Below are 19935 nucleotides of genomic sequence, written 5' to 3'. Positions count from 1 at the left end.
GTTCCGGAATTTATTTCCGATACGAACAATATTTAATATTTCCGATTCCGGAATTAATTTCCGTTTCGAACAAATAGTTAATATTTCCGTTTCCGGAATTATTTTCCGATTCCGGTAATATTTCCGATTCTGACAATATTTCCGTTTCCGGCAATATTTCCGATTCTGGTAATATTTCCATTTCCAATAATATTTTCCGATACGTACCATGTTTCCGTTTCCGGCAACATCTACGACTTGGATAATATTCATATTTCCGATACGATCCATATTTCCGTTTCCGGCAATATCATCGTTTCCGGAGTATTCATTTCTTGCCTGTGACGATCTTAGCTCCCACTGAAACCAAGATCCGTCGGTTCCGAATATTCATAGATGGAGTATTTAATGCCATTAAATACTTGATCCGTTTACGTACTATTTGTGTGACCCTACGGGTTCAGTCAAGAGTAAGCTGTGGATTAATATCATTAATTCCACTTGAACTGAAGCGGCCTCTAGCTAGGCATTCAGCTCACTTGATCTCACTGAATTATTAACTTGTTAATTAATACTGAACCGCATTTATTAGACTTAACATAGAATGCATACTTGGACCAAGGGCATTATTTCCTTCAGTCTCCCACTTGTCCTTAGGGACAAGTGTGCATTTCCTAATTCCTTTGTCGCTCGATGCTTGCTCTTGAACATAAGGTAAGAGTTGTCATCCTTATTATATCCAGAGGTGTTCCTCGGTTTCAGAGTCCAACTGATCAAATAAACAGATAATCATAGCCTATGATTCATCCGAGCACGGCCATGCATTTCACAGTTTCTAGCTCTCCGAGTGGCCTTGTACAACTTTTAAGCATCTCATCCCGATTTATGGGAGGACAATCCCAATCTTGCGATCTTGAGATTAGACTTCGTTTGATAGGTGATTACCTGAGCGTTGCCTTTATAGCCTCCTTTTACGGTGCGACGGTTGGTCAACGTCAAAGCAACCAGTTCTCAAACAAGTAATCTCAAATCACTCAGGTATTGAGGATTTAGTGTCTAATAATTTAATGAAATTTACTTATGACAGACTTTCATCTCTTACAGTAAAGTTTCATAGGTCTTGTCCGATACTAGTCTTCCCAAAGTAAGTATCTATGCAAATGATTATGACATTGCCATGTCCACATAGTTCAAGAAACAGAACTACTAGTCATCTTGCATTCTAATCGTCTAACGTTTTCTATGCGTCCAATTTTATAGAAAACTCCGATTAGGGACCATTTTCAACCTTTGACATTCAAGTTCACTTGATAGACATTTCTTAGTCACAGGACTGGTCCTGACAGTCTATCTTGAATATATCGTCAAGTTGAAGGGACTCATCATTTAATAAACCACAAATTAAATGGAAAAATGAATTCCTTTCATTTATTGTGAATGATTAACCAATAATGTTTTACAAAGATTTAAACTCTAAAACTTTAAAACATTAAACAGAGACATCAAAGCCATTCTCCAATATGCTTGATTCCCATAGCTGCAGTGTGCGAGTTGTGCTTCGCTTGCGGCAGAGGTTTAGTTAATGGATCTGATATGTTGTCATCAGTTCCAATTTTGCTTATCTCGACTTCTTTTCTTTCAACGAACTCTCGTAGAAGGTGAAATCTACGAAGTACATGCTTGACTCTCTGGTGGTGTCTAGGCTCTTTTGCCTGTGCAATAGCTCCGTTATTATCACAATACAGGGCTATTGGTCCTTTAATGGAGGGGACTACACCTAGTTCTCCTATGAACTTCCTTAGCCATATAGCTTCCTTTGCTGCTTCATGTGCAGCAATGTACTCCGCTTCAGTTGTAGAATCCGCAATGGTGCTTTGCTTAGCACTTTTCCAGCTTACTGCTCCTCCGTTGAGGCAGAAGACAAACCCAGACTGTGATCTGAAATCATCTTTGTCGGTTTGGAAACTTGCGTCCGTATAGCCTTTAACAATTAATTCATCATCTCCACCATAGACCAGGAAGTCATCTTTGTGCCTTTTCAGGTACTTCAGAATGTTCTTGGCAGCAGTCCAATGCGCCTCTCCTGGGTCTGACTGGTATCTGCTCGTAGCACTGAGTGCGTACGCAACATCCGGGCGTGTACATATCATAGCATACATTATTGAACCAATCAATGATGCATATGGAATCCCATTCATTCGTCTACGCTCATCAAGTGTTTTTGGGCACTGAGTCTTGCTTAGAGTCATTCCATGAGACATGGGTAGGTAGCCTCGCTTGGAGTCCGCCATCTTGAACCTATCAAGCACCTTATTGATATAAGTGCTTTGACTAAGTCCAATCATCTTTTTAGATCTATCTCTGTAAATCTTGATGCCCAATATGTACTGTGCTTCTCCTAGATCCTTCATCGAAAAACATTTCCCAAGCCAAATCTTGACAGAGTTCAACATAGGAATGTCATTTCCGATAAGCAATATCTCGTCGACATATAATACTAGGAAAGCAATTTTGCTCCCACTGACCTTCTTGTATACACAAGATTCGTCCGCGTTCTTGATGAAACCAAAGTCACTGACTGCTTCATCAAAACGTATATTCCAGCTCCTGGATGCCTGCTTCAATCCGTAGATTGACTTCTTTAGCTTGCATACCTTTTTAGCATTCTTTGGATCCTCAAAACCTTCAGGCTGTGTCATAAACACAGTTTCTGTTAAAACGCCGTTTAAGAAAGCAGTTTTGACATCCATCTGCCATATTTCGTAATCGTAATATGCAGCGATTGCTAACATTATTCGAATAGACTTTAGCATTGCAACTGGTGAAAAGGTTTCATCGTAATCCACACCGTGGACTTGCTTGTAACCTTTTGCAACCAATCTAGCTTTGAAAACTTCAAGTTTCCCATCCTTGTCCTTTTTCAGTTTGAAAACCCATTTGCTTCCAATGGCTTGTTAGCCATCTGGCAAATCGACCAAATCCCATACTTGGTTTTCAGACATGGAGTCTAATTCAGATTGCATGGCTTCTTGCCATTGCTTGGAGCTAGGGCTCGTCATAGCTTGCTTGTAAGTCGCAGGTTCATCACTTTCAAGTAATAGAACGTCATAGCTCTCGTTCGTCAAAATACCCAAGTACCTTTCCGGTTGAGATCTATATCTTTGCGATCTACGCGGGGTAACATTTCTAGATTGACCATGATTCTCACCAGATTCTTCTAAAGATCTCTGAGTTTCATCTTGAATGTCATCTTGAGCATTCTCTAGAGTTTGTTGTTCGACTCGAATTTCTTCGAGGTCTACTTTTCTCCCACTTGTCATTTTGGAAATGTGATCCTTCTCCAAAAAGACACCATCTCGAGCAACAAACACTTTGTGCTCAGATGTATTGTAGAAGTAATACCCCTTTGTTTCCTTTGGATAGCCCACAAGGATACATTTGTCAGATTTTGGATGAAGTTTGTCTGAAATTAATCGTTTGACGTATACTTCACATCCCCAAATCTTAAGAAAAGACACATTTGGAGGCTTTCCAAACCATAATTCGTATGGAGTCTTTTCGACAGCTTTAGACGGAGCTCTATTTATAGTGAGTGCAGCTGTATTTAGTGCATGTCCCCAAAATTCTAATGGAAGTTCGGCCTGACCCATCATTGACCTGACCATGTCTAGCAAGGTTCTGTTCCTCCGTTCTGACACACCGTTCCATTGTGGTGTTCCAGGAGGGGTCAATTCTGATAGAATTCCACATTCTTTCAGATGGTCATCAAATTCATAGCTCAGATATTCACCGCCTCTATCAGACCGCAGTGCCTTGATCTTCTTGCCTAATTGATTCTCTACTTCATTCTGAAATTCCTTGAATTTGTCAAAGGATTCAGACTTATGCTTCATTAGGTAGACATAACCATACCTACTGAAGTCATCAGTGAAAGTGATAAAGTAGCTGAAACCACCTCTAGCATTTGTACTCATTGGTCCACATACATCTGTATGGATTAAACCCAATAGTTCATTTGCTCTTTCTCCAACTTTAGAGAAAGGTTGCTTTGTCATTTTGCCAAGTAAACATGATTCGCATTTACCATAATCCTCTAAGTTAAATGGTTCTAGAATTCCTTCCCTTTGAAGTCTTTCTAAGCGTTTCAAGTTTATATGGCCTAATCGACAATGCCACAGATAGGTGAGATCTGAATCATTCTTTTTGGCCTTTTTGGTATTTATGTTATATACTTGTTTGTCGTGATCTAATAAATAAAGTCCATTGACTAATCTAGCAGATCCATAAAACATCTCTTTAAAATAAAACGAACAACTATTGTCTTTTATTATAAAAGAAAATCCCTTAGCATCTAAGCAAGAAACTGAAATGATGTTTTTAGTAAGACTTGGAACATGGAAACATTCTTCCAGTTCCAAAACTAGCCCGGAGGGCAACGACAAATAGTAAGTTCCTACAGCTAATGCAGCAATCCGTGCTCCATTTCCCACTCGTAGGTCGACTTCACCCTTGCTTAACTTTCTACTTCTTCTTAGTCCCTGTGGATTGGAACATAAGTGTGAGCCACAACCTGTATCTAATACCCAAGAAGTTGAATTAGCAAGTATACAGTCTATAACGAAAATACCTGAAGATGGAACGACTGTTCCGTTCTTCTGATCTTCCTTTAGCTTTGGACATTCTCTTTTGTAATGGCCTATTCCATCACAATAAAGACAGCTTGATGTGGACTTGTCCTGCTTTGATTTAGCATTGCCCTTGGACTTTCCACCTTTCTTGAATGGTCTCTTTCTAGCCTTGAGTAAATCTTTGGCTTCACAGTCCAGTACTATTTCAGCCTTTCTGACAAGGTGAATAAATTCTGCAACTGTTTCTTCTCTTGGTTCACTTAGGTATAGTTGCTTGAAGCGACCAAACCCACTGTGTAGTGAATTGAGCAAGACAGAGACTGCCATCCTTTCGCTTATTGGTGTTCCTAGTAGACTTAGGCGATCAAAATATGAACATATAAGATCCACATGGAACCTCAGTGGGACGCCTACCCTCTGTTTAGTGCGAAGGAGCTGAACATGTGTTTCTTGGACCTCCATCCTATAACACCTGTTGGGAGAACTAACCTTTAGACCAGACATTGATTCAATCAACTCATGGACGTTCAGGTCCCTGTCCTCCGTACTTCCACGACAGATATCCCTCAGATTCTTGATGAGCGTAAAAGGTTCATAGGCTACAAGCCTTTTAGCCCAATCATCAGGGATATTGTTCAGCATGAGACTCATAACCTTTTTGAGATCCGCATCCCAAGCGTAAAATCTCTCAGGGGTCATGTCTCTGGCATAGTAGCTTGGCATGGGATGTGACAGTACATACTCAAGCCCATTGAGTTTGACTATTTCAACTAGCTTAGCTTCCCATTCAAGAAAATTTGTCAGGTTCAGCTTGACCATAAGCTCAGAACCCATGATGATGTTTTGATTGTTGTTTGCCATATTAATACTACAATTGAAAAGAATAAACAAATAAATAACCATTCACAGTTTCTCTTAATAAACTTAAATTCTAGCATACATGCATAATTCAATGTTTATTAAGCATTTTATTCAAGTTATGTGTTCCGGCAGGTGTGAATAAAATGATTCCAAGATCCTAAAATCATTGAAGAACTAAGCACAGTTTGTCGACTTAATTCTAGAACATCTTAGGTAAGCAAAAGCCTTTTGCTAATAGTCTAGAAACTATTCTTGGTTGATAGGTACGTCTAAGAACTTATTAGGTAAACCTATCGAATTTGCCACGACATAAAAGGACTCCTTACTTATATCGTTGAGTTTCACCAAAACTAACATGTACTCACAATTATTTGTGTACCTTGCCCCTTTAGGACCAATAAGTAACACCTCGCTGAGCGAAAACTATTACTAGATTGATGTAAAGGATATCCAAGCAAGTGTATATTTTGGCATGGCACCTTTTAACTCAATTTTTAAGTTTGGAACTTAAGGCTCTTACTATGTTGGTTAGATTTTAAGTGAACTAAAATCCTTAATCATGCAACATAATCAAGCTTTTGATCTCATGCATTTTAAGACATATTTAAAACAATAAATAACTTAAAACATGCATAAGATATTTGTGATCTAGTATGGCCCGACTTCATCTTGAAGCTTTGACTTCAAAGTCCGTCTTGAAAATCTCCGTGGGAGGCACCATTTTCTTCAAATAGGATAAGCTATAACTAATTACAACTATTTGATGGTTCGCAGACCATATTTGAATTGAAAAATAACTTTGGTACTTTAGACCAATTACATTCAAATTAATGGTACGCAGACCATATTTTCTATCCTATTTGGGCCATACTAGTCACTTCATAACCTGCAAAACAGTACATATACAATATATACCATTCACCCATTCATTATCATGAATGGCCCACATAGCTGGTTAGTAAAACACATTATGCATCACGTAAACATTTGCAGCAATTAATCAAGGGCACCAATAATCTACCAATTATTCAGTCCTTATTAATTCTAATCAAGTTGTTTTAACCTTAAGGATTTGTAGACCTAATCAAGAGTTTATGACTAAAAAGCGCTCCCACTTAAACCAATAAATTCATATGCTTTACCAATTTTAAACATAAAAATGTATTTCTAGTCCAACCGGAAACATACAAATTTAATTAAAATTTAAAGCTCATATCAATTTATAATTGAATCCAAAAATTTAATTTAATTTCAGTCGTATTTAAATTAATTCATAATTTTAATTTTAGTAAAATAATTAGAATAAATAATATTTATTATAATTATAATATTCAAAATTAAAATCCAAGAAAATAATTCAAATTATTAATTTTAAAATTAATTAAAATTACGTGAACTGAAATTTTCAAATTAAACATTCAAAATGATCTAATCGTAACGCAAACACCCTACGCGTTGCACGCCCATGGGCCGTACGCACACAGCCATTGCTGGCCATGTGCGCGCAGCCCATGCGCTCGTCGCATAGCTGCTGCTTCCCTATCGCAAGCCTCCGCACGCATTGGTGCTCGCTGCGCGCGCCAGCGCTCATCGCACGCGAGCTATCGCTCGCAGTGCACGCGCGCGACATCGCTCGCTGGGCGCGCGAGCCATCGCTCGCTGGGCGTGCGACATCGCTCGCTGGGCGCGCGACATCGCTCGCTGTGCGCGCGAGCCATCGCTCGCTGGGGCGCGAGATCGCTCGCTGGGCGCGCGACATCGCTCGCTGTGCGCGCGAGTAATGCTGGGCGCAGCGCTCGTGGCACGCGAGCTTGCGCTCGCTGCGCGCGAGGCTGCGCGCTCTTGTGCGAGGCAGCGCGCGTTGTGGCGCAGCTCGCTTGCTGCCCACACGCGACTGCCTTGGCTCGCCCTTCGCCCATGCCCATTCGTTCATTGCTCGTGGCACACGACACAAGGCAGGGCTGCTGCCTTGTGCTCGTGCACTACGCCCTTGCTCATTGCATTCGTGCCGCACGGGCGACGAGCTCCCTTGCTCGTCGTCGCATGCCCGCATTATACAACACCCCTTAAGGGTAACACGAAGCGTCCATTGCTTCGTGCGTGCAAGTTTTATGAACGAATCGCATAAAAATTTAAAATTTATATTTAAAATTAATGACAAATTAATAAATAATATTAATTTCATAATTTTAGGGCGAAAAAATCGAAAATTTATTATCCAATTGATTTCCGATTGTTATGGATTCAAGTCTAGGTCATAAAAATTTAAAATTTATCGTAAATTTACAATTTTTATGGTGGTTTTTAATCATAGGTTTCTAATTAAATTACAATTAATTATGAAAATCAAATTAATTCTAAATTATTCTAATTTTCAACAAATTAATCATAATTACAAATTAGATTGCATAATTAACAAGACTAGGCATTCAAACTTGTTAAACATATGCAGTAGGTCAATCAAAAATTCAAGATTTATCAACAAGAATCGCAAATATTTAATTTAACATCTTAAATTTACGAAATTTTGCATTCGAAAAACTAAAACCTTCGAAAAGTCATAGTTAGGCTTCGAATTTGAGAATTCTGGGTTCGGCAGAAAATACTATTTTTGTCAAAATTTTAGAATGCCTTTTACATGCGGAATTGACACAAAAATCACTCGATTTGGATGAGTAACGAAGAAACTGCCGAAAAACTGCGTACGTATAATTAAATAAACGCAATTTGCAATTAATTAACAATTACGAAAATTAATCACCCCTTTTAATTCTTGCAAATTTGTAATATTTAACCATGTTCATGCAATTTAGATTATGAAAATAATAAGGGGCTCGTGATACCACTGTTAGGTTATGATTCATATGACAGTTCATAAATCATGCGGAAAAACCATAAAGCCAGGAAACATATTATTTACACATAATAATTTAGCATAGTTTAGATGCATACTCTTTGTTGCGTGCCTTCCCTAGCTGCGCCCGAACCGAACAAGAACAAGTCTTTAGGACTCCAAGTGTCGTCCCTCCGTAGATAGTCCACAGCACGTCCGGATCCGCCTTAAGATTGACCAACTAGAATCGCCCTTAAGGTTCTAATATTTTCGGTTAGGTAGGCAAGAATATTGGCTGATTTTTCTGCTTAAAAATCTTAGTTTTGAATACTTAAAACTTGTATGTAAATAATGACCCCTAGGCCTTTATTTATAGAGTTATGGAAAAGGAATCGTAATCCTAGTAGGATACGAATTAATTGAAATTAGAATCCTACATGAATTCTATTTAATTCATTTATCCAATTAGGAATAGGAATTTAATCATACACTAACTCTTGTAGATTTAGGAATCACGCATGAGCACAAACTCACACACACACGGCAGCCACAAGGGCTGCCCATGCGCGTGCGAGCAGCAGCCCACGCAGCGCGGCCCACGCATCCGTGGCCTTGGCGCGCGCTGGGCCTGCCTTGCGGTAGGCCTGGGCGCTGCCTTGGCTGGGCTTGTGGCGCGCGTGCTTGCTGGGCGATGGCCCGGCTTCGTGCTGGGCCTTCGTCCGGCAGGCCTCGTCCGATGCTAATTCGTACGATACGCTTCCGATTAAATTTCCAGTTCCGGAATTTATTTCCGATACGAACAATATTTAATATTTCCGATTCCTGAATTAATTTCCGTTTCGAACAAATATTTAATATTTCCGTTTCCGGAATTATTTTCCGATTCCGGTAATATTTCCGATTCTGACAATATTTCCGTTTCCGGCAATATTTCCGATTCTGGTAATATTTCCATTTCCAATAATATTTTCCGATACGTACCATGTTTCCGTTTCCGGCAACATCTACGACTTGGATAATATTCATATTTCCGATACGATCCATATTTCCGTTTCCGGCAATATCATCGTTTCCGGAGTATTCATTTCTTGCCTGTGACGATCTTAGCTCCCACTGAAACCAAGATCCGTCGGTTCCGAATATTCATAGATGGAGTATTTAATGCCATTAAATACTTGATCCGTTTACGTACTATTTGTGTGACCCTACGGGTTCAGTCAAGAGTAAGCTGTGGATTAATATCATTAATTCCACTTGAACTGAAGCGGCCTCTAGCTAGGCATTCAGCTCACTTGATCTCACTGAATTATTAACTTGTTAATTAATACTGAACCGCATTTATTAGACTTAACATAGAATGCATACTTGGACCAAGGGCATTATTTCCTTCACTAACGACTGTAGACGCCTACTTTTGTCCCCATTCCCGAAAGGGAAAGGTTCGATGATGAAAGCATAAATCTCCACTTGACAACGCATCTCCTATAAAATAAACGAATCTCAATTCCCCCTTTCATTTCACCCGAAACCTGATATTTATAGAAAACTGCTATTTATGGAAACCTGCTAAAAATAGTAACTGCCGTAAAAGGTAGCTTCTACAAGTGGCAAATCATAAAGGATAGAAACCTGTCAGAATTAGGTGTTGCATTCCAACATAAATCCTAAATGAGATAGGAAACTGCGAGAATCCTATTCCTAATATGATTCGGAAATAAGAGTTACGTATTAATTAAAATCCTAACGAGCCTAGAGTTCGTAACGGGCCCAGACGCATCCCGTCACAAGGTTAATACGCACTAAAAGACTCGATTAAGTCTCAAACTCTATGGATTTCAGGAATCCGAATCTGATTAAGAAAACAGCCCAGACCCTATTTTCAACGCCTGGCTCTGGGCGCCGAAATCTTCGGCGCCCAGGCCTGGGCGCTGAAAATACCTGGGTACGTGTTTTTTCCTAATTCTTTATGGATTAGAACTCTGCAATTCTATCTTTCCACGAACTCTTCCCTATAAATGCAGCCCCAAATTCGACGTGAAAGAACACACACAACACAATTATATTCTAAGTATTGACTCCAACCCTTAGCCTAAGCCTCACGCTGCGAAACTGTTCACGCTATCTGTCGCAATCGATCCATAAATCGAACAGAACGTATCCTGTCCCATAATTCAGATTCGTTAAAGAAAAAGGAGAAATAGCAAAGTCAAAGTGGTTAGTTTTCTGAGAACCGTGACGCACCTCTCAAGGGTGCGTCGTAATGTGTCCCTTCTCGATGATTTAATTGCTTTCCTCGCCCTTTTTATGAACTGTTAAACTAACTAAATCTGATTGTTCTATCACGCCTAACAAATATAACATTTTCGGGAAATTGGATTATCATGCTAGGTCCCTTAATGCTACTTAAATCAGATAATCGCGATCGATCTAGTATTATATGTTGCATATTGCTAAAATCAACTCAGATTAGTTTAATAGTTAACGCATGTCCCTTCAATTATTTATGCTGAGCTAGTAAGGATATCATGCCTCTGGAGTTATCGACGAGCGAAGTACTCCTCTCGGTAGTTACAGTCCCCCGAACCCTCAATCTCTACCTTGCGGCTGTATGTTGAGAGATCCCCACACCAGGGATCACAAGGGAACCTACGGCCGTCGTGGTCAAACGTAATTGCACTCTCTTTATGTCACGATAATCGGGTTTTGTCAGTTTTTCTCATTGTCGTTAAAAACTGAATGGCGACTCCTATATTACTAGTCAATTGGGTGTAAACTCACAGGAAATCCAATTACACTTGATTGAATAAAAAAGAATCGTCACACCCACAAGGGACGAGGTCACGCATTAGCCTCGTGCTTTTTCGACCCCTTCACAGTGGCGACTCCACTGGGGATAGTGAAGGAAATACTCGTGCTTGTAGGTAATCAAAATAGCCGAAGGGTGAAACGATCCTACCCCGCGTTTATTTCCCCATCAAGTTGGGACGACCTGAAAATCAGCATATTAATGTGAACGGGCAGAACCGCATAACGAATCTCGGCTCCCTCGGGAGTTGGGACTAAGGATACCTCTTTCCGCCAATAGGGGGGTGCATACGCCGCGCATGTTGCCCACTCGGTATTTGTGCAGGTAGTACACCTATCCCAAACCCAATCGCTCGCTCATTAGGTCCCTCTCGCCTGCATGCCCCCTTGGCTTGCACTTGCGGGTTGGCCTCTTGAGCGAAATTCGTCTGTTGAAGACACTACCTCAACCGGGGCATGTGTTGGATCTACGATAGAAGCGGTACCAAGCCAGGCGCAAATAAACTACCCATAGAAGCCTATCATAAACTACGTGACATATTTAATTTTCAAATACATGTTTGTAATGTAGTTATGTGTAGCGAAATATGTGATTGTGTGTGACAAACTATCCTAGAAAACCAACGACCTTAAAAATTGCCCAAACATTCATAGACTTATTTGCCAAAGAGTTATACCGAAACACGTGTTCCGCAAACCCGAATGATCGCCATAAAAATAAGCGACTCGTAAAAAAAATTAATAACTGTTTGTGTCGGTGTTAGGCCTCCTACGACGACAATGCTCGGCACCAAAACCGAACATGCTAATAACTATGAACGTCACACGGGAAAGTGTTTCGAAAATCCAAAGAATGACCAAAAGAAAAAAAAAACTAAAAGTGTACCAACAAAAGAGTGAAAAACCAATTTAGAGAGTCGAAGTCTAGACTAAGTAATGCTTGAAACTTTGGGAACCTAAACTTTAGCTTATCTTATGCCTAAGACTGGTCCTGCCACTTGGTGCCGATCAGGGAATCAACGGTTAGTGCGTCTCGAAGATACATCACCAACATCAGGTTTAGTGACTCCAAGCTCCGTCCGTCGTCCCTCATTTCAAGGATCTCTGCTTCCCCAACCTCGATTTGCACCTTCAAACATGTCCATCGAAGATTTGCGAGACCAGATGGTCCAAATGACCCAACTTATGGGCCAATTGAAAATGGAAAATGAAGCTTTAGCGGCTGCGCAAGCCAAAAATGACCTCGATAACGAGAAGAGGATTGAAAAAATGGTCCTACAACAAACCATGGGGAGCAAATACTTCTCCCTCGATCCTGAACCTTTTCCTGGCAAACTACCAGAAAAGTTCAGTTCATCTGACTTACCAAAGTTCAAGGCCACGGACAACCCCCGTGATCATCTACTGAGCTTTGTGAATGCCATGAACTTGAAAGGCGTGGACAAGTCCATGTATTTACCTGCCTTTCCTTTGTCCTTGGAACCTGTGCCGCTCAAATGGTACTATCACCAGGACCCTAAGCTCTTCCCCACTTGGGAAGACTTTGTCAATGTCTTCATCAAGCAATACTCGTCGAACATGGATTTCCAAGTCACCATGCGCGAGCTGGAAGTTCTCTTCCAAGAGAAAAATGAGGGTTTCACGACCTACTTTGCTAGATGGAGGGACCAGGCGGCCCAGCTAATCAATAGGCCTCCCGAAACAGAATTGGTCCAAAAATTCATTGACAACCTGGACCCGGCTTATAGACAACACCTTAGGTACCTAGGACTTGACACTTTCAAAAGAGTTTATGATGTGGGAATAAAGATCGAGGACGACCTCGCCAAAACCATACAAAGCAAACCCACATATAAAAACAACACCTATAATCGGGGTAACACATCCCAAGCCCAAGAAGTCCATGCTGTAGAAGAGACTCCCGCCCGAAGAAGCCCTGAAAGATGGGTCCGAGACCGAAAGTTTGCCCCACTCGGGTCGACTTTGGTACAAGCCTTTGAAAGACTAACCAATCAAGGAAAGTTGAGACCTATAGGCCCCACCCGTGACCCTCCTGTCAAAAGCAAATATTGGGTCGAAGGTACTTACTGCAAATTCCATCAAGGAAATGGGCATGACACTGAAAACTGCTGGAATCTAAAACATACGATCCAGGACATGATAGAGGATGAAGTGATACCTCTCCCTAACGTTGGCAAACCCAACAACAACAAGATCCCACTCGGCTCTTGTCACATCTCTCTCGACCAACCAGAGAATTTCGACCCCACGGTGTATATTACACCTAAAGGTGCACCACTCGCTGTGGTCCCTATGGATCGAATCGAGAGAGAAGTATGTGGTGTGTGGAATGATGATGCTGAAGATATTTACCTATCTCAAGTATCGGGCCAGGACCTCTTCACCGAAACTTGGCCCGGGTATGCTCTCATTGACACCACCCCTCAGGAGCCCGAGGTCGACAACCTCACCCGATCCGGGAGAATATACCAACCGGATATTCACCCACCTCCTATGGACGACATCCCGGTTAGGCAAACTCCTGAGAATGGACGGCACGCCACCATCGCAGAAGTCATTGAAAATCCTCTCCTGAAACAACTAAAAAGAACCAAGGCCGAGATTACCATCTGGGATCTCATGTGTACTTCAAAGGAACATCGCGAAAAGCTTATTCGCTCACTTGACCTCATCTCAGTACCTACAGATATCACACCTGACTCATTGGTTAGCCATGTCACGAGAGATGCCGGAGAAAAGGCCATAGTTTTCACAGATAAAGACTTACCCAAAGAGGGGGGTGCTCACAATAAAGCCCTTTACCTAGTGGTTGGATGCAGAGGACAAAACATCCCCCTAGCGCTCGTAGATAATGGTTCGGCAGTTAATGTCTGCCCATTGCGAACCGCCCATTGCTTGGGGCTAGGAAACGATGACTTCCAAACCTCCACGCAAGGGGTACGAGCTTATGATAACTCCCGAAGGCCTGTATTGGGAAAATCAACCTTACCATACGAACCGGGCCTGTGGCACTGACCACGGAGTTTCAAATAATCGACATCAAGCCCACTTTCAACCTCCTCTTGGGGCGACCTTGGCTCCATGACTTAGGAGGTGTGGCTTCTACCTTGCACCAAATGGTTAAACTTAACCATAACGGGGTAATACTAGAAATCTGCGCCCCTCCCCTCGACGTCAGTTGTACTATGGTTGGAACGGCCGAAACTGCAGACGACCTTTATGGGTTTCAAATGGAAGAAGCAATCCAGTTCATCGAAGATTATGATCTAGCATTCCTAGACCCGCGTGCATCCCGAGTCATCCCTAGAATGCTGTTAGCTCAAGGTTATATCCCAGGAACCCCATTGGGCATAAGGAAGAAGAAATACACATTCCATCCTTTTCCCGACAAATCTACTCCCTTTGGCTTAGGCTATGAACCAACGGAGGAAGATATTGTTGACCGCCTGTCTAGGCTACGCCTTAAAAAGGCCAAACAAACCACCCTCCTTCCCCCGTATCAAAGGACCCTTAACGGGATGTTCGTTCGGGAAGGAGAAGAACACCCATGCTGTGATTTCCCTGAACCCTTCGTTCAGGATGGCTTGCTAAAACCCGAATTTGAAATTTTCCATGACTGCCACACCTTGGATGAGGCACCCCACCTCACCAAGACTAAAACAGCTGAAATATTGGACAACCAGGCTCTATGGACATTGTTTAACGAATCGAGGCCTATGGAGAACGAGACTGTGATGACTACCCTAGCTTTACAAGATGAAGGTTTCAATCCAACCCGGTTAATCTCTCCTGCATCAACACTAGAAGAGGTCGAGAACGGATGGGTAAAGACATATCAGTGGGTCAATGCAAAAGGAATGGAATTCAAGATGAGTACAGGTGAAGGACCGAAGTTTTATGAGACTAAACCCCAGGCTTGAGCCACATAGAGCACCATTAGTAAAAAGCGCCTAGTAGTTCTTTAGATTGATAAAAAACATAATAGAGACTTTAGATGGTCCTAAGGCCCCTTAGAATATGGGTCAGTTTTAGTTCAGTGTGTTTTCCTTACTTTCCGAATCAATAAAGGCGTAATATTTCTCCTAAAAAATTTATTCTAACTATAAATAAACACCAAATGTACTTGCAAAATACAAAAAAATAAAGAGGCAGCCCACTTCAGGCCCAACAAACAAAGCCCACTCGGTTTTGAAATAGTGCCATGGGAACCAATTCCCAAAACCCACAAAATAAACCACACTATCCCATTCATATCCCCAAAACCTAAAAAGCCAAACCAGTGTCATCATAAGAGTCAATTCATGCAACCCAGAATCAAAGGAAATCAAAATCCAAAACAATGCAAATGTTACCAAAAAAACAGATTCATAAAACATAGATTCCATCATACCCTTCACTAACAACACGCACTTCAACCCACCTCAAAAAGCCTACACAAAGATCTTCATAACTTCCGCACCCTAACCCCATTTTCAAAACTGTTTCAAGTCACGAATAGAAAAAATTGATCCGGACAAAAACGCATTTCACGCTAACAGTCAAAAAAGCCTCCAAAGTAGCCTCAAAATTGGCTTCAAATACGAGAAAAATATCAAGGCAAAAAAAAAGAGAAATAAAATGCAAGAACATGTGAAGCAAAGCGTCAAAAATTGACCGCCCAAGTCATTTTCAGCGCCCAGGGCTGGGCGCCGAAATTTCTGACGCCCCAGCCTGGGCGTTGAAACTCTCTGCCTGACAAAAATTTTCTTTTCAGAAAGTGCTCGTCATTTTATCCGCACACAACGGAAAAATAACGAACACTTGGGGGGTACAGTACGTATCCAAGTATCCAAATAGGCTTACCAACCAAGAACATAGCCATACAAATTAGTCGAATTCCGAAAACTGAATTTTTTACGCGACTTATGGCAAAAAAAAACGGCAGATGAAAATAATGATAATACTTCACTCATTTGACCGATTAAGTAATATGTTTCCACCTCAGGGCATATCTACCGAAATCCGGCATACTAGAACTTATTCTAAAGCTAGAACTACGCGCGACCTGATTCTGACAAGATACGTAGGCAATCCTTACCAAGGATCCGGTCCAATAAAAAAAAACAAATATTCTTTGTGCAAAAAGTGTTAGACATATAAAATACATAAAAAAGAGGAGAAACAAAAATAAATGAAAATGAAAAATAAAATTACGCCTTTATTGAGAAATAATAAGAAGGAAAACAAAGTGCTAGGAATAAAAACAAACACAACTGAAATAAATAAAGGGCACCTACACCCTAGCAAGAACTACACTACTCTAGTTCTTCCGGATTATCAAATAAAGTCTTGTAGAGGGCAATGTTCGCAGGATTCACCCCCACAGTCTTCTGCGCTGCCCCAATATCAATCTCCATAAGAACCGGCTCCTGGACACTAACTTCCAAAGATGCCAAGGCTTCAGAAACATTCTCAGTTATAGCCCGCTCAGCCTCAAGGGCACAGACAATGGTGGGAGAAGGATTATTATCATCAACTAGACTAGCCACTGTTTCTATAGGCGGCTGAGCCTTCCTGACCCATACATTATTCCGGCGACGATCTCCGCGAGAGCTTGCATTTCTTTTAACAACAGCAGGCCCTTCATGTTAGGCATCTTTTTAGGCCTAAAACTGGAACGGGGAGGAACTTCCTTTCGCTTTCGATCAGGACGAGCTTTCACAGTCTTAATACTATAGGTACGAGGTCTGGCAGAATCAGGACCCTCATACTTAACACGAATACGAGGTATCAAAAGCTCAGCCGGCTCCCCATCACGAGCCTCGGTCCTCACATCTATATCATCGGAGCTCATCCACAACTTGTAGTTTTCAGAAAGACCCACAAAGCCATTTGTAGCTACGGCCCAACGCGGGAGACCATCATAATACTTAGCCCACGCTAGAACCCGTGTTTGTGAAAAGGCCGCTACCTTAGGTGGTACCGTATCAGAAAAGGGGATAGTCTGCCTTAAACCATATTGACGCATGACTCGGTAAGGGAAAATATAAATGGGACGAGATAGCCCCAACAAAGAAACATAAACCGATACATCAGAACCCCCTGTCATAGTAGTCAAACCCCACCATGGTACCACCCACTTAATAGAACAAATGCCATAAGTAAAAAAGGAGGTCCATTCGGCCTCGTCCTGGCCTTGGTGCCAGTATTTTCAGTTACCCAAGGCTATAGGGCGATAATGTTTAGGATCGACAGGAGCTTCCAAAAGTCTAAGCCGTTCCGCAAGCCAAATCTGCAAAAACAGGTACGATCGAATCAAAAGAATGAAAAGAAAGAAAAAAAACGGTTCCTGGGGCGCAGTTTCAACGCCCAGGACCAGGCGCCAAAAATTCCAGCGCCCAGCCCTGGGCGCTGAAACTCAGCCCCAGGAAAAAAGAAATATATGCAAAAGGGACGTATACGTGCGCAAGGAAAAATCGATTACCTGCAGTAATATATTCAATTTCTGTTCGGTCATATTCTTACTAGGCCTAAAATGATGTTTTACAAGTTTTGCCAAGTTAACCTTATCATCTACAACAATTTCAGCAAACATGTTATCATCTAGTCCTAGGAAAGCCCTTATGGTTGTTTTACCCTCTTCAATAGTGCCAGGGGTAACAGGAGTAGCATTGGTAGGATAACCAAGGATCGCAGCAAATTCATCGGGCATAGGACATATTTCGTTGCCCCGAAAGGCAAAAACATGATGATCGGAGTCCCAAAAGTTTAGGGCAGCATGCAGAAAGTTATAATCAATATTAATTTGTTGTAAGCCTAAAAGTGCCTCTAAGTGGTATTCTTTTAACAAAGCCTTTTCTGTGGGAGTAAGGGCCCGTAGCCAATGCCTAACAGTCCGTTGGAGTGAGAAAGTAGGGATCGACATGGCAAAAGCCTGAGTAATTAAAACACAGCAAAAAGAGAGAAAGAATTTGAGAGTGGTGGAAAATAGGGACGTACCTAGCCCCTATATATAGCTGGACGCACCCAGTAACATCCTGATCCCATTCGGAAACGTGTTAGGAAATCCGAAAGTCAAAAATCACCAGGAAAATACTTTTAGCGCCCACGGCTGAGCGCCGAAATGTTTAACGCCTGGCCTTGGGCGCTGAAAATGCAGCCCAAGGCCCAGATTTCACGAAACACGGAACAGGAAAGGACTTAAGACCGTGTTGCTAAACAAGAGGCCCTATTGCAAGTAGGATCAAGCCCAAAGCACCTTTAGCTCCCAAATAAGCAAAAAAAAAAAAAACATTAAAACTTGGTCGAAACTTAGACTCGTCTCAGAAAATACTTATGTACACTTTTCAAAAACAAAATAAAGGGCATAAATCATGGTCATTCTTCGAAACACCAAAAATATGTGTCGCTTCACTAAAGTAGCACACTACTATATAAGGTCGCTCGCACGTACGAGCATGACCCCAAACATGATTACAAGATGCGAAAGACGACCGACGAGCCCCAGTGCTTGGGGGCTCGCAAAAAAAATATACTCCAACAAGTAGCGCACGATCAAAATCACATTCCCGGACTACGCCATACACCATCTCATGTTTGGACATCTCAAAAAAAAGGGGGTTTGACCTCAGAGAAAGGTCCTCATTGACACTTGTGCATGGTCCTCTGATCAAAGACCAAATAGTGGAAAAAATCGAGCCGTAAAGACTAGCTCAAACCACGAAACCAGACGGTCGCAAGACAAAGGTCCGTCTGAACACGTTGTCAGCCCACGTTCAGGTTACAACTAAATTCGAGCATCCCTCGAAAGAATTCGCTCTTGCAAGAATGAATAAGAAGAAATTCTCAAAGAAATCACAAAAAAAAACCAAAGAAATAGGAACTTGCCCATCTTCAGTTGGCAAGACCGCGGTACGCGAATCCCAAATCAAAAAGACGAATTCAGGTTCGCTCACCTCTAGCGAGCGGGGCGTCCACCTTAGCGGACAGGGCTCGCCCACCTTCAGCGGGCGGGGTCTGCGTCACTAGCCGCGCAGGTCCTCAGTTTTCGAAATAATAAAGTCTTCAAATTTAAAATAGGCTCGCCATCTTCAGCCGGCGGGGTCTACGGCGCAAACCACGTAGGTCCTTATTTTCAAAAACACAAAACAAATTTCAAAATAGATTCGTCCACTTCTATTGGACGGGGTGTCCACCCTTAGCGGACAGGTTCGCCATCTTTAGCCGGCGGGGTCTACGTCACAAACCGCGTAGGTCCTTATCTTCAAAATTCAAAAACAGATTCGTCCACTTCTATCGGACGGGGTGTCCACCCTTAGCGGACAGGCTCGCCATCTTTAGCCGGCGGGGTCTGCATCACTAACCGTGCAGGTCCTTAGTCGCTACAGCGATAACTTTTTCTGGTTTTCCCTTTTCTAAAAATTAAAAGGATTGGTTTTCCGTTTTTCAAAAAGAACGATGTGCTAGATTTTCCTTCGTTTTACGTCCCATAAAAACAAGGGGGTTTTCTCGTTTAGCTAGCCCTGAAAATGAGGATCTTTAAAAAGATTTTTACCTCGTGATTGGGCTTGGCCAGGCCCAATTACACTTTATAGCTTTGATTTCGAAAACATCTGTAGCTACTCCCAATGACAAAGTGAGGGAGTTTCTACGCACCTTTAGATCCTTCCATTGACAAAGTGAGGAAGTTTCTATACTATCAGTTGACAAATCCCAATGACACGTGAGGGATATGTCGACATTTCAAGTGATGACCCTTAAGTCAAATGTTATCACTCGGGGGCTCGTGAGACCCTCGTAAAACAGGTCACATACACCATGGCTTGTGTG

This window comes from Spinacia oleracea, chromosome 3 (genome assembly GCF_020520425.1).
Source record: "Spinacia oleracea cultivar Varoflay chromosome 3, BTI_SOV_V1, whole genome shotgun sequence".
NCBI classification, from domain to species: Eukaryota; Viridiplantae; Streptophyta; class Magnoliopsida; order Caryophyllales; family Amaranthaceae; genus Spinacia; species Spinacia oleracea.
Note: the sequence above shows the minus strand (reverse complement) of the source record.